Raw genomic sequence first — 13,373 nt, forward strand, 5'->3', positions numbered from 1 at the left:
GGTAGGATGTGGGGTGGGATGTGTGGTGGGATGTAGTGCGCGTCGGCGAGGAGAGAGAGGGAGAGAACAGAGAGTAACGGGCGGGGGGGTACGGGCCGTTAGGTAGTCTCCTCTTTGCCGTCTGCCACTATTTGCCGTCCGCCCTTTTGCCTCTTTGCCGTCCGCTGGCAGACGGCAAAGAGGTGGGGCGTTAAGTTTTCCCCAAACGGGCGGGGGGTGGGGGCCACCTCTCTCTGGCGGACGGCAAAGAATCTTTGCCGTCCACTGGCGGACGGCAAAGAGCCCGCAGATGGCAAAGAGCTTCTTTGTCGTCTGCCACTTCTTTGCCGTCCGCTTTTTGGTAGCTGATGGCAAAGAGCTTCTTTGCCGTCAGCTAGCGGACGGCAAAGAGCTGGCAGATGGCAAATTAGCTGATTCCAGTAGTGATTGGTTATCTTTGCAAGTCTCTTCGGATTACCAGTTTGGTTTGGCCTACTAGATTGATCTTTCTTGCAATGCGAGAAGTGCTTAGCTTTGGGTTCAATCTTGCGGTGTCCTTTCCTAGTGACAGTAGGGGCAGCAAGGCACGTATAGTATTGTCGCCACCGAGGATAACAAGATGGGGTTTATATCATATTGCATGAGTTTATCCCTCTACATCATGTCATCTTGCTTAAAGCGTTACTCTGTTCTTATGAACTTAATACTCTAGATGCATGCTGGATAGCGGTCGATGTGTGGAGTAATAGTAGTAGATGTAGGCAGGAGTCGGTCTACTTGTCTCGGACGTCATGCCTATATACATGATCATACCTAGATATTCTCATAACTATGCTCAATTCTGTCAATTGCTCAACAGTAATTTGTTCACCCATCGTGAATACTTATGCTCTTGAGAGAAGCCACTAGTGAAACCTATGGCCCCCGGTCTATTTTCCATCATATTAATCTTCCAACACTTAGCTATTTTTATTGCCTTTTATTTTACTTTGCATCTTTATCATAAAAATACCAAAAATATTATCTTATCATATCTATCAGATCTCACTCTCGTAAGTGACCGTGTAAGGATTGACAACCCCTTATCGCGTTGGTTGCGAGGATTTGTTTGTTTGTGTAGGTGCGAGGGAATCGTGCGTGGCCTCCTACTGGATTGATACCTTGGTTCTCAAAAACTGAGGGAAATACTTACGCTGCTTTACTGCATCACCCTTTCCTCTTCAAGGGAAAACCAACGCAGTGCTCAAGAGGTAGCATGACCATAGTTTGAGGAGTACATGTATTCACTATGTGTTAATGCTTTGGTCCAGTACTCTATTAAAAGGAGGCCTTAATATCCCTTAGTTTCCAATAGGACCCCGCTGCCACGGGAGGGTAGGACAAAAGATGTCATGCAAGTTCTTTTCCATAAGCACGTATGACTACATTCGGAATACATGCCTACATTACATTGATGAATTGGAGCTAGTTCTGTGTCACCCTATGTTATGACTGTTACATGATGAACCGCATCCGGCATAATTCCCCATCACCGATCCAATGCCTACGAGCTTTTCATATATTGTTCTCCGCTTATTTACTTTTCTGTTGCTACCGTTACAATCACTACAAAACCCAAAAATATTACTTTTGCTACCATTACCGTTACTTCCATATTACTTTGCTACTAAATACTTTGTTGTAGATACTAAGTTATCCAGGTGTGGTTGAATTGACAACTCAACTGCTAATACTTGAGAATATTCTTTGGCTCCCCTTGTGTCGAATCAATAAATTTGGGTTGAATATTCTACCCTCGAAAACTGTTGCGATCCCCTATACTTGTGGGTTATCAAGACTATTTTCTAGCGCCGTTGTCCGGGAGCATAGCTCTATTCTTTGAGTCACTTGGGATTTATATCTGCTGCTCATTATGAAGAACTTGAAAGACGAGAAAACAAAAATTTATTCCTCAAATACGAGGGGAGGTAAGGAACTGCCATCTAGCTCTGCACTTGATTCACCTTCTGTTTTGAGTAAGCTTGCCACACCTAAACCTGCTTCTGCTATTAATTCTGATATGTCGCATGTTATTGATGATGCCACTTCTGCTATGCATGATACTTATGATGAAACTACTTCTATGGTTGATACTACTGTGCCACTTGGTGAATTTCTTGATGAACAACTTGCTAGGGCTAGAGAGAATGAAATTACTGAAACTGGTAATATTGATTAAAGTGATGATGAAGATTCTCCCAATAAATATGAATTGCCTGTTGTGCCTGAGGACTATGTTATGGATGAAGAAACTGCTAGAGACTTTCTTGCTTGCAATGATAGAAGTGATCTTAAGAAATTATTAGCTATGCTTAAACAAAAAACTCTGAATGCTAGAATGAAATATGATCCTGCTTATGCTACTTCACCTATCTTTGTTACTGATAAGGATTATGAATTCTCTATTGATCCTGATATAATTACTTTGGTTGAGTCTAGTCCTTTTTATGGCTATGAATCTGAAACTGTTGTGGCACATCTTACTAAATTAAATGATATAGCCACCCTATTCACTAATGATGAGAAATCTCGCTACTATTATATCCTTAAAATATTTCCGTTCTCATTAAAGGGTGATGCTAAGACGTGGTTTAATTCTCTTGATCCTGGTTGTGTGCGTAGTCCCCAGGATATGATTTATTACTTCTCTGCTAAATATTTTCCTGCTCCTAAGAAACAAGCTGCTTTATGGGATATATATAATTTTGTGCAAATTGAAGAAGAGAGTCTCCCACAAGCTTGGGGGAGGCTTCTCCAATTACTTAATGCTTTGCCTGATCATCCTCTCAAGAAAAATGAAATACCTGATATCTTTTATAATGGACTAACCGATGCTTCCAGAGACCACCTGGATAGTTGTGTTGGTTCTGTTTTTAGGGAAAGAACACTAGATGAAGCTGAAATTCTATTGAATAATATGTTGACCAATGAAAATAATTGGAAACTTCCTGAGCCAACTCCGAAGAAAAGGAGTGTTCTATTTCTCAGTCCTGAAGATATGCAAGAGGCAAAGAAATCTATGAAAGAAAAGGGTATTAAAGCTTAAGATGTTAAGAATTTACCTCCTATTGAAGAAATACATGGTCTAAATTTACTGCCTGTTGAAGAAATATATGATCTTAATTCATCACCTATTGAAGAAACACATGGTCTTGATAACCCAACACAGGTAGTAAAGGTAAATTCTCTCTATAGATTTGATAAACCTGAAATCCCTCCTATTAAGTTTGCTAGCCAATGTTTGGATGAGTTTGATAACTTTATGGTTAAGCAAGAAGTTTTTAATGCTTATTTTGGTAGATAATTAAAAAATTCTTATATGATTGAACACTTGGGTGATTATATGTCTAGAGTTAAAGGTGAACTTAAACTCATTAGTAAACATGCTTCTATGGTTACCACTCAAGTAGAACAAGTACTTAAAGCTCAAAATGATTTGCTCAGTGAATTGAATAGTAAGAATAATGACTATGTTGTTAGAGTGGCTACTAGAAATGGTAGAATGACTCAGGAACCTTTGTATCCTGAAGGCCACCCTAAGAGAATTGAGCAAGATTCTCAGAGAAATAATTTAGATGCACCTAGTCCTTCTAGAATGAACAAAAAGAACAACGATAGGACTTTGCATGCTTCTAGTGAACCTGTTGTAGACACACCTGAGAATCCCAATGATATTTCTATTTTTGATGCTGAAACACAATCTGGTAATGAACAGGAACCTAGTGATAATGTTAATGATGATGTTCATGTTGATGCTCAACCTAGCAATGATAATGATGTAGAAATTGAACCTGTTGTTGATCTTGATAACCCACAATCAAAGAATCAACGTTATGGTAAGAGAAACTTTGTTGCTAGGAAGCACGGTAAAGAAAGAGAACCATGGGTTCAGAAACCCATGCCTTTTCCTCCCAAACCATCCAAGAAAAAGGATGATGAGGATTTTGAGCGCTTTGCTGAAATGATTAGACCTATCTTTTTGCGTATGCGATTAACCGATATGCTCAAAATGAATCCTTATGCTAAGTATATGAAAGAAACTGTTACTAATAAAAGAAAGATATTGGAAGCTGAAATTTCCACCATGCTTGCTAATTATACTTTCAAGGGTGGAATACCTAAGAAACTTGGAGATCCAGGAGTACCTACTATACCATGCTCCATTAAAAGAAACTATGTTAGAACTGCTTTATGTGATCTTGGAGCCGGTGTTAGTGTTATGCCTCTCTCTTTATATCGTAGACTTGATTTTAATAAGTTGACACCTACTGAAATATCTTTGCAAATGGCTGATAAATCAACTGCCATACCTGTCAGTATTTGTGAGGATGTGCCTGTTGTGGTTGCAGACGTTACTATTTTAACGGACTTTGTCATTCTTGATATTCCCGAGGACGATAGTATGTCTATTATTCTTGGAAGACCCTTTTTGAATACTGCAGGGGCTGTTATTGATTGCAACAAAGGCAATGTCACTTTTCATGTTAATGGCAATGAGCATACGGTACACTTTCCGAGGAAACAACCTCAAGTACACAGTATCAATTCTATTGGAAAAATTCCATCGATTATTTTTGGTGGTTTTGAATTTCCTCTTCCTACTGTCAAAAAGAGATATGATATTCTTATTATTGGGGATGTGCATATCCCCGTTGAGGTAACATAATGTTATTCGAAATTTCTCCGGTTCCATGTTATTCGGAATGAGTTCCTTAACAAGACTTGATCAACCTTGTTAGTGGATTCCTTTTGATGAGCATGAGATGGATGAAGTTAGAAAGCACAACCTTCTGTACCCTCTCTCTACGGTATGTTATTTAGTTGAAATAAAGTAAAAATAGTATTTTTCTGCCTGTTTTCTGAATTATTCGTGCAATATAAAAATACCCCGAAAATAAAAGTTCTCCAAATGCCCTGCCAATTTAATATGATTTTTTCTGGAATATTTGAGAATATTTGGCACTGAGAACACAGCAAGGGGGCTGGCACCTGGCCACGAGGGTCCAGGGCGTGCCCACCCCCTAGGCGCGCCCCCTGCCTCGTGGGCCCATGGTGGCTCCCCTCCACTTAATCCTGCACCCACACACTTCTTCTTCCTCCCAAAAAAATCACCATCCAGCTCAAGCACGAGTTCTAGCTCATTTTGCTGCGATTTTCGATCTCCTAGCTCAAAGCATCTCTCACAAAACTGCTTTGGGGGATTGTTCCTTGGTATGGGACTCCTCCAATGGTCCAATTAGTTTTTTGTTCTAGTGCTTTATTCATTGCAAATTTGTGCTGCCTAGGTGACCATGTTCTTGAGCTTGCATGTCAAATTTATATGGTTCCAAGTAGTTCTAATGCATGATATAGGCTCTAGGCACTTGTAGGAGTAGTTGCTATCAATTTTGTTGAGCTTGGTTCACTTTTATTTGAAGTTACTAAAAATTTCAGAAATTTTTCAGAGGAAGAAATAGGTTTAGGAAAATGTACCGAGGTGGTCCTTCAAGGAAGCAAGGACCCAGGCTTGCAATGCGTGATGCTGATGATGAACCACCAAGGGACGCTCCAGTGCGGGCTTGTGAATGGCCTTCCGAGGACTTCATGGATCAAGCAGGAATCAAGGAAGAATTTAATGCATATTTGAGTAACGCTGATCTTGTGAGCTTCAAGGCAGATAGGTGTCGTCAGTACCACTATCTCACGAGTTCCTTTGTGAGGAGGTTTGAATTTTCATCTTCACGAAATTCTCAAACTGTCCTGTTTGATCTTTATGAAAATTCTTACACTATGGACTTAGAGGATTTTACCACTGCTTGCAAACTTCCACAATGGGGTAGTACTAGTGAACCTCGCAAATCTGAATTTAGAGATTTTCTTGCTATTATAACTGTAGGGGAATCTAGAGACATAGCACAAGCTACCATAGGGAGCATTCATTTTCCTGCTATACATTATCTTGCTCTCTTCATAGGTAGGTGCATAAATGGTAAGGACGAAGCATGTCACATGTGTGTCCCTGACCTCAGTATTCTCAGGAGTGCTGTGTTAGGAGATAAAAATTATAATTTGGGAGCCATTGTTGCACGTAGGTTGCATCATAATAGATTTAATGGAGATTTCTTTGTGGAATTTATGCAACCCGTTTAGCTAATTTTCTTGGTATAACTATACGTGAGGATGATATTGAGTTGCCTCCTGCTTATTTAGATTATGAGGCTATGGTTCGTCATCGTTTTGTTGAGAGGAACGATCAGTTCCTCCAGTACCGACTAATCTTTGACAGACGACGCACCTATCATGTTGATCTCCCTACTTCTACTTTCTTCGACTTTCAGGCAAAAGGGAGATACTACATAACCAGAGAGGAGGCAGATGAGTATAAGAGGAGGGCTGAGATAGCTCGCCTCCAAGCTGCAGCCCACGATGCAATGACTGCTGCATCTCAGTACGATCCCAACTACAACTTTGGATATCCGCCAGGCCAGCCGTGGCAATAGACCAACTTAGGCCAAAAGCCTAAGCTTGGGGGAGTACGTATTTCTCACCGACATTACATTTATGTTCACACACTCATTGCTAGATGTCGGTGCTCATACTCTTTCACTGTAATATCCATGCTAGTTTATTTTCTTTTTCTTGCCTTCTTCTTGTGTGTTTGATAAACCTTAAGAAAAAATTAGTAATAGCTTTTAGCTAGTTCATTTTCTTGCTGTAGTAGTAATAATTAGAAAAAGAAAACCCAAAAAGATTTCATGTTCTTCTTGTGCTTGTTGGGAGCTTTCCCGTGTAAATAGTTTTATTTCTTTTCTTTTCTTTGGGGGTCGATAGGAAAAGACCATGATTAAATTGTTGAAGTGGCTCTGATATGCATTATTGTTGATTTAACCAAGAGCCCATATTGCCTTGTCTTCTCCTGTTTATTGAATGCTCGCAGATTCCAGCTTAGTCCAATGCACGTGCACTATTATTATTATTCACATCGTTCGGTCGTGCAAGTGAAAGGCAATAATGACGATATATGATGGACTGATTGAGATGAGAGAAGCTGGTACGAACTCGACCTCTCTTGTTTTTGTAAATATGATTAGTTCATCGTTCCTGATTCAGCCTATTATGAATAAACATGTTTGCAATGACAATTAGAGATCATAGTTGCTTATGCCATGCTTAATTAGCTAGGAGCTTATAATGGTTTACCTTGCGTGCCAACATGCTATTAAAATGGTTGTGATGTGGTATGATAGGGTGGTATCCTCCTTTGAATGATTCGAGTGACTTGACTTGGCACATTTTCACGCATGTAGTTGAAACAAAATCAACATAGCCTTCACGATATTTATGTTCATGGTGTATTATATCCTACTCATGCTTGCACTCAATGTTCATTAATTTTAATGCATGTTCATGACTGTTGTCGCTTTCTAGTTGGTCGCTTCCAAGTCTTTTTCTAGCCTTCACTTGTACTAAGCGGGAATAATGCTTGTGCATCCAATCCCTTAAGCCTCAAAGTTATTCCATATGAGTCCACTATACCTTCCTATATGCGGTATCTACCTGCCATTCCAAGTAAATTTGTATGTGCCAAACTCCAAACCTTCAAATGAAATTCTGTTTTGCATGCTCGAATAGCTCATGTATCAACTAGGGTTGTCTGTATCTTCCATGCTAGGCGGGTTATTCTCAAGAGGAGTGGACTCCGCTCCTCACTCACGAGAAAATGGCTGGTCACCGGGATGCCCAGTCCCATGCTTTATGCAAACCAAATCAAAATAATTGCAAACAAAACTCCCCCGGGACTGTTGTTAGTTGGAGGCACTCGTTGTTTCGAGCAAGCCATGGATTGATGCTTGTTAGTGGAGGGGGAGTAAAAACTTTACCATTCTGTTTGGGAACCGCCTATAATGTGTGTAGCATGGAAGATATCGCCATCTCTTGGTTGTTATGTTGACAATGAAAGTATGCCGCTCAAAATATTATTTATCTCTATTTCAAAATCGAGCTCTCGCACCTCTACAAATCCCTGCTTCCCTCTGCGAAGGGCCTATCTATTTACTTTTATGTTGAGTCATCACCCTCTTATTAAAAGGCACCAGCTGGACAGCACCGCTGTCATTTGCATTCATTACTGTTAATTTATATTGGGTATGACTATGATTGGATCTCTTTTACCATGAATTACAATGTTTAGTCCGTCCTTGATCTTTAAAGGTGCTCTGCATTTATGTTTTGCGGTCTCAGAAAGGGCTAGCGAGATACCATCTTGTTATATCATATCATGATTGTTTTGAGAAAGTGTTGTCATCCGAGATTTATTATTATTGCTCGCTAGTTGATTATGCCATTGATATGAGTAAACATGAGACCTAAATGTTATTGTGAATATGGTTAGTTCATAATCTTTGCTGAAAACTTGAATGCTGGCTTTACATATTTACAACAACAAGAGCAAACAGGGTTTGTAAAAGTTTTTCTTTATCACTTTCAGTTTATCAACTGAATTGCTTGAGGACAAGCAAAGGTTTAAGCTTGGGGGAGTTGATACATCTCCGTTGTATCTACTTTTCCAAACACTTTTGCCCCTTGTTTTGGACTCTAACTTGCATGATTTGAACGGAACTAACCCGGACTGACGCTGTTTTCAGCAGAATTGCCATGGTGTTATTTATGTGCAGAAACAAAAGTTCTCGGAATGACCTGAAACTCCATGGAGATTATTTTTGGAAATAATAAAAAATACTGGCAAAAGAATCAAGGCCAGGGGGCCCACACCCTTGCCACGAGGGTGGGGGGCGCGCCTGCCCCCCTGGGCGCGCCCCCTACTTCGTGAGCCCCCTGGAGCTCCACCGACCTCAACTCCAACTCCATATATTCGTGTTCGGGGAGAAAAAAATCTGAGAGAAAGATTCATCGCGTTTTACGATACGAAGCCGCCGCCAAGCCCTAAACTCTCTCGGGAGGGCTGATCTGGAGTCCATTCGGGGCTCCGGAGAGGGGAATCTGTCGCCATCGTCATCATCAACCATCCTCCATCACCAATTTCATGATGCTCACCGCTGTGCGTGAGTATTTCCATCGGAGGCTTGCTGGACAGTGATGGGTTGGATGAGATTTATCATGTAATCGAGTTAGTTTTGTTAGGGTTTGATCCCTAGTATCCACTATGTTCTGAGATTGATGTTGCTATGACTTTGCTATGCTTAATGCTTGTCACTAGGGCCTGAGTGCCATGATTTCAGATCTGAACCTATTATGTTTTCATGAATATATGTGAGTTCTTGATCCTATCTTGCAAGTCTATAGTCACCTACTATGTGTTATGATCCGGCAACCCTGAAGTGACAATAATCGGGACCACTCCCGGTGATGACCATAGTTTGAGGAGTTCATGTATTCACTATGTGTTAATGCTTTGGTCTGGTACTCTATTAAAAGGAGGCCTTAATATCCCTTAGTTTCCAATAGGACCCCGCTGCCACGGGAGGGTAGGACAAAAGATGTCATGCAAGTTCTTTTCCATAAGCATGATGACTATATTCGGAATACATGCCTACATTACATTGATGAATTGGAGCTAGTTTTGTGTCACCCTATGTTATGACTGTTACATGATGAACCGCATCCGGCATAATTCTCCATCACCGATCCAATGCCTACGAGCTTTTCATATATTGTTCTCCGCTTATTTACTTTTCTGTTGCTACTGTTACAATCACTACAAAACCCAAAAATATTACTTTTGCTACCATTACCGTTACTTCCATATTACTTTGCCACTAAATCCTTTGCTGCAGATACTAAGTTATCCAGGTGTGGTTGAATTGACAACTCAACTGCTAATACTTGAGAATATTCTTTGGCTCCCCTTGTGTCGAATCAATAAATTTGGGTTGAATACTCTACCCTCGAAAACTGTTGCGATCCCCTATACTTGTGGGTTATCAATGTCACACAGAATTATATCATGGAAAACTATGTTCAAATACGAATCCAACGATATAATTTTTGTTGACATGCATTAACTTTTTTTAGTTAAATCTTTCGTCAAAATTTGGCACAAACTACAAAGGGGACCTATAAACTAGGACGAAGGTACTAGTAGTAACATAGACTAGTAACATATGCATGTTACTAGTCCAAGTTACTCACCACTATGACCAGCCTAAGCAATGTAACCAAACGCTCCTTACTCTGCCTTGTTATCTCCCCCGAAAACCCAATGCATGGAGCGCAACTACGCGTTGATCAGTCAAGAAATCAAAGTCGGCTTGCATGCGAGTTAATACGTGGCCCTGCATGGTAGCTGAAACGTCATCTCTTAGTTGTTGGGATTAATTGTTGCGTTTAGAGACAGAAATCAGGGCTTTGATTGGAGGAAGGACCGGTCAAGTTTCTCCTTCTCCTCCAATCTGCTTGCACCTTGGTCCCGTTGCACCTTCTAACGTGACTTATTACACCTAGACGGGGGGAGTAGTACGAGATACAGTGGCACACTGACTTAGGTCGAATACAAGTGCCCAAAATTGTGTGCATGTTATAATAAGGATTCACTTAAAATAGTACGTGAGCGAACAGAGGGATCAATTGGACAGTGTTCACGAGCAGTAGCGAGATGTGTGAGGTAAGATACACCGCCGGCGCTTTTAATTTTTCTTATTAATTTGTTTGTTTCACCCTCTGACTGGTGGGACCCAACGTACTACTTGGAGAGAGGTAAGGTGACTAAGGCTGCATTATTTCTGTACTAGCAACACCGCTTTAAATCCCAAAAGACCTTACCACCAAAGCCACATGACACGATTATGATTTAAATCCCAATGACTCGCACACACAAAAAACACGGCATGCTTGTCACACGAATGCAGGAATGTATAAAAGGCTATTTTCCTCTCGTTGAACATAACGGGAGGGTGGTGTAGCTGGTTAGCCTGTTCGCTCATCAAACTTGAGGTCACGGGTTGGATAACTACACTTGAGCATAATTTTTTTTGTTCAACTTCTTTCTTCCACACAATGACAGGTAGGCCCCACATGACAGAGAGAGAAAGTGATCTGGGCTGTGCCAGGAGGATTCTTTGACTGGTCAAAATGGATGGATATGGAGCTATACGATCTCGTAGTGATCGTATAATCACCTCATCACGTATACGCTGCAGCCTCGGCGCTTGTTTTCTATGGTTTGCACTCTTCACACTCTCTCTCTCTAGTATATATATACACGTTGGAGCCTCAGCGCTTGTAGTTGCTCTCTTCACACTCTCTCACCCTCTCTAGATCTAAACAAGACTTCGTTGGCCTCTCTCTCCCCCCTCACTGCTAGTCAACGAGCCGGCAGGATCCGTCCGCCAGGAAGGGAAGAAGGCTTAACGCTGTCGCCGTCGTCGAGGGAGGGAATCCACCACTGGCACAGCTGTTCTCTTTCACCCAGCGGCGGTGCAGGAGGGCCTCCGACCCCTTCTTCCTCACCGCCGTACGTAGTGTGGGCTGAACAGCCTCCGGTCGCCCACCGAACCACACCCCAAGAACCTTAAGGTATAATTTACTTATTCCACATGCATTGCTCTAGCTGCATGTGGGATTTTTCCGCTTCTGCACTCGAATCTAGGTGTTGGATCAAACAGGAAAGTAGTGGGGAAAGTTGTATAGCATGAATCTAGGACGTGGTTCAAAGAGGAAAGGAATGGGGGAAAGTAGTGGGGAAATTTGTATAGCATGAATCTAGGACGTGGTTCAAAAAGGAAAGGAAGGGGGAAAGTTGTATAGCATGAATCTAAGACGTGGTTCAAAGAGGAAAGGAATGGGGGAACGTAGTGGGGAAAGTTGTATAGCATGAATCTAGGACGTGGTTCAAAGAGGAAAGGAAAGGGGGGAAAGTACTAGTACAGACTAGCTATCCCGCACCTACGTTGGTCGAAAAGGGAAAACAATGACAAACGCAGTACGCACATCTGTAACAAACTGATCTTTTTGTTTTGGGGGACAAGGATGTAGAGTCTGAGCATGACTAGATTTGCTGCGCTCACATAGGGAAAGGTGTCTAAAGATAACAAAACTGGGACCAACACAAATATGCTCCTTGGTTGTTTGTTCTTTGTTGCAACAGACTGTGCATCACCCCTTCATACATCGGTAGATGCACATGGTGCTGGTTCGTGCATTGTCCCGTGCAACTCTTTAGCTGTTGTTAATCTAAGGCCCTGTTTGGTTAAAAAGTCCCTAGTCCCTACCTGCTTGGTTCCAGGGACTAAACATGGACTAGAGGTTATCAAATAACATGCTAAAAGACCATGTTACCCCTAGTAATGAACTAATAGAGACAAGGTGCGATGCGGGGCAGGGGCAACTGTTGGAAAAAGTCCCCAAAAGACTCTCCCTCGGGGACTTATTTCTTTAGTCCCAAATGCCCACTTTTAGTCCCTAAAAGTCCCTCCTGTTTGGTTTAGATGGGACTGCACGGACTTTTTTTAGTCCCTACACCAAAAAGTCCCTGTAAACAAACACCCTCTAATAATGCCGCTAGAAAATTGATGCAATGCCACAGTTAAAAGCAAATTACATGTTTAACGAATTTTATTGTTAATATAATCTCTCCATTAATATTAATCAATGCCACCATTTGAGAAATGCTATTGTCTTGCTTCCTTTCCCATTTAGATAAGTTAGATGCTTCTTTTTGTTGGCTTCTGTGTCATCCACCGTTATTGACCACTAGTTGTTTCCTTTGCACCTCTGTGTAAACAGGGTTATCCACTTCACCTCGTTGCTAATGTGACCTTTTGTTGCACTGCACAAAACACTTTTGTTTTAAGAGTGTTTTGTGCAGTTCAACCAAAATGTCACACCAACAACGTTGCTTGATTGCTTGATCTTAGTGGAACTGCACAAAGAGGAGATCTTACATCCTATCCGTGTTGGCAAATTTGGTTCATATCTTCTTCTTGTGAGTTGTTTGAATTCCGCGTCATGAGAGGTCAGTACTAGCTTTCTTTCACATGATTATGCAGTGTGCTTTCATATGTTGTGCTACTTGTACGGTAATGTTGCTTGATTTTAGTGAACTGCACAAATGGAGACAAGACTTCTAATCTGTATGTGCATCGTAATATCCCATTGAGGTAAGATAAGGATATTTCATAACTGTTGGCCTGTATTTTGCCACTTTCATCAAAAAAATTAATGTTGTTGTTTAGTGCTATACTTGTGCTCCCTAATTGACATGCCAAATCTTACATTGAAGGCAAAGCTTGTCTGTTATTGAATCAAGTGATGAAGGGGAAGAACAAGCGGAAGAAAAACAAAAATCATCTCCCGGTGCTGTAATGAAGCACTGGAACTGTGATGACCCAAGTAATGATATAATTTTGCATCTTAATTTA

Source organism: Triticum aestivum, chromosome 5D (assembly GCF_018294505.1).
Source record: "Triticum aestivum cultivar Chinese Spring chromosome 5D, IWGSC CS RefSeq v2.1, whole genome shotgun sequence".
Taxonomy (NCBI): domain Eukaryota; kingdom Viridiplantae; phylum Streptophyta; class Magnoliopsida; order Poales; family Poaceae; genus Triticum; species Triticum aestivum.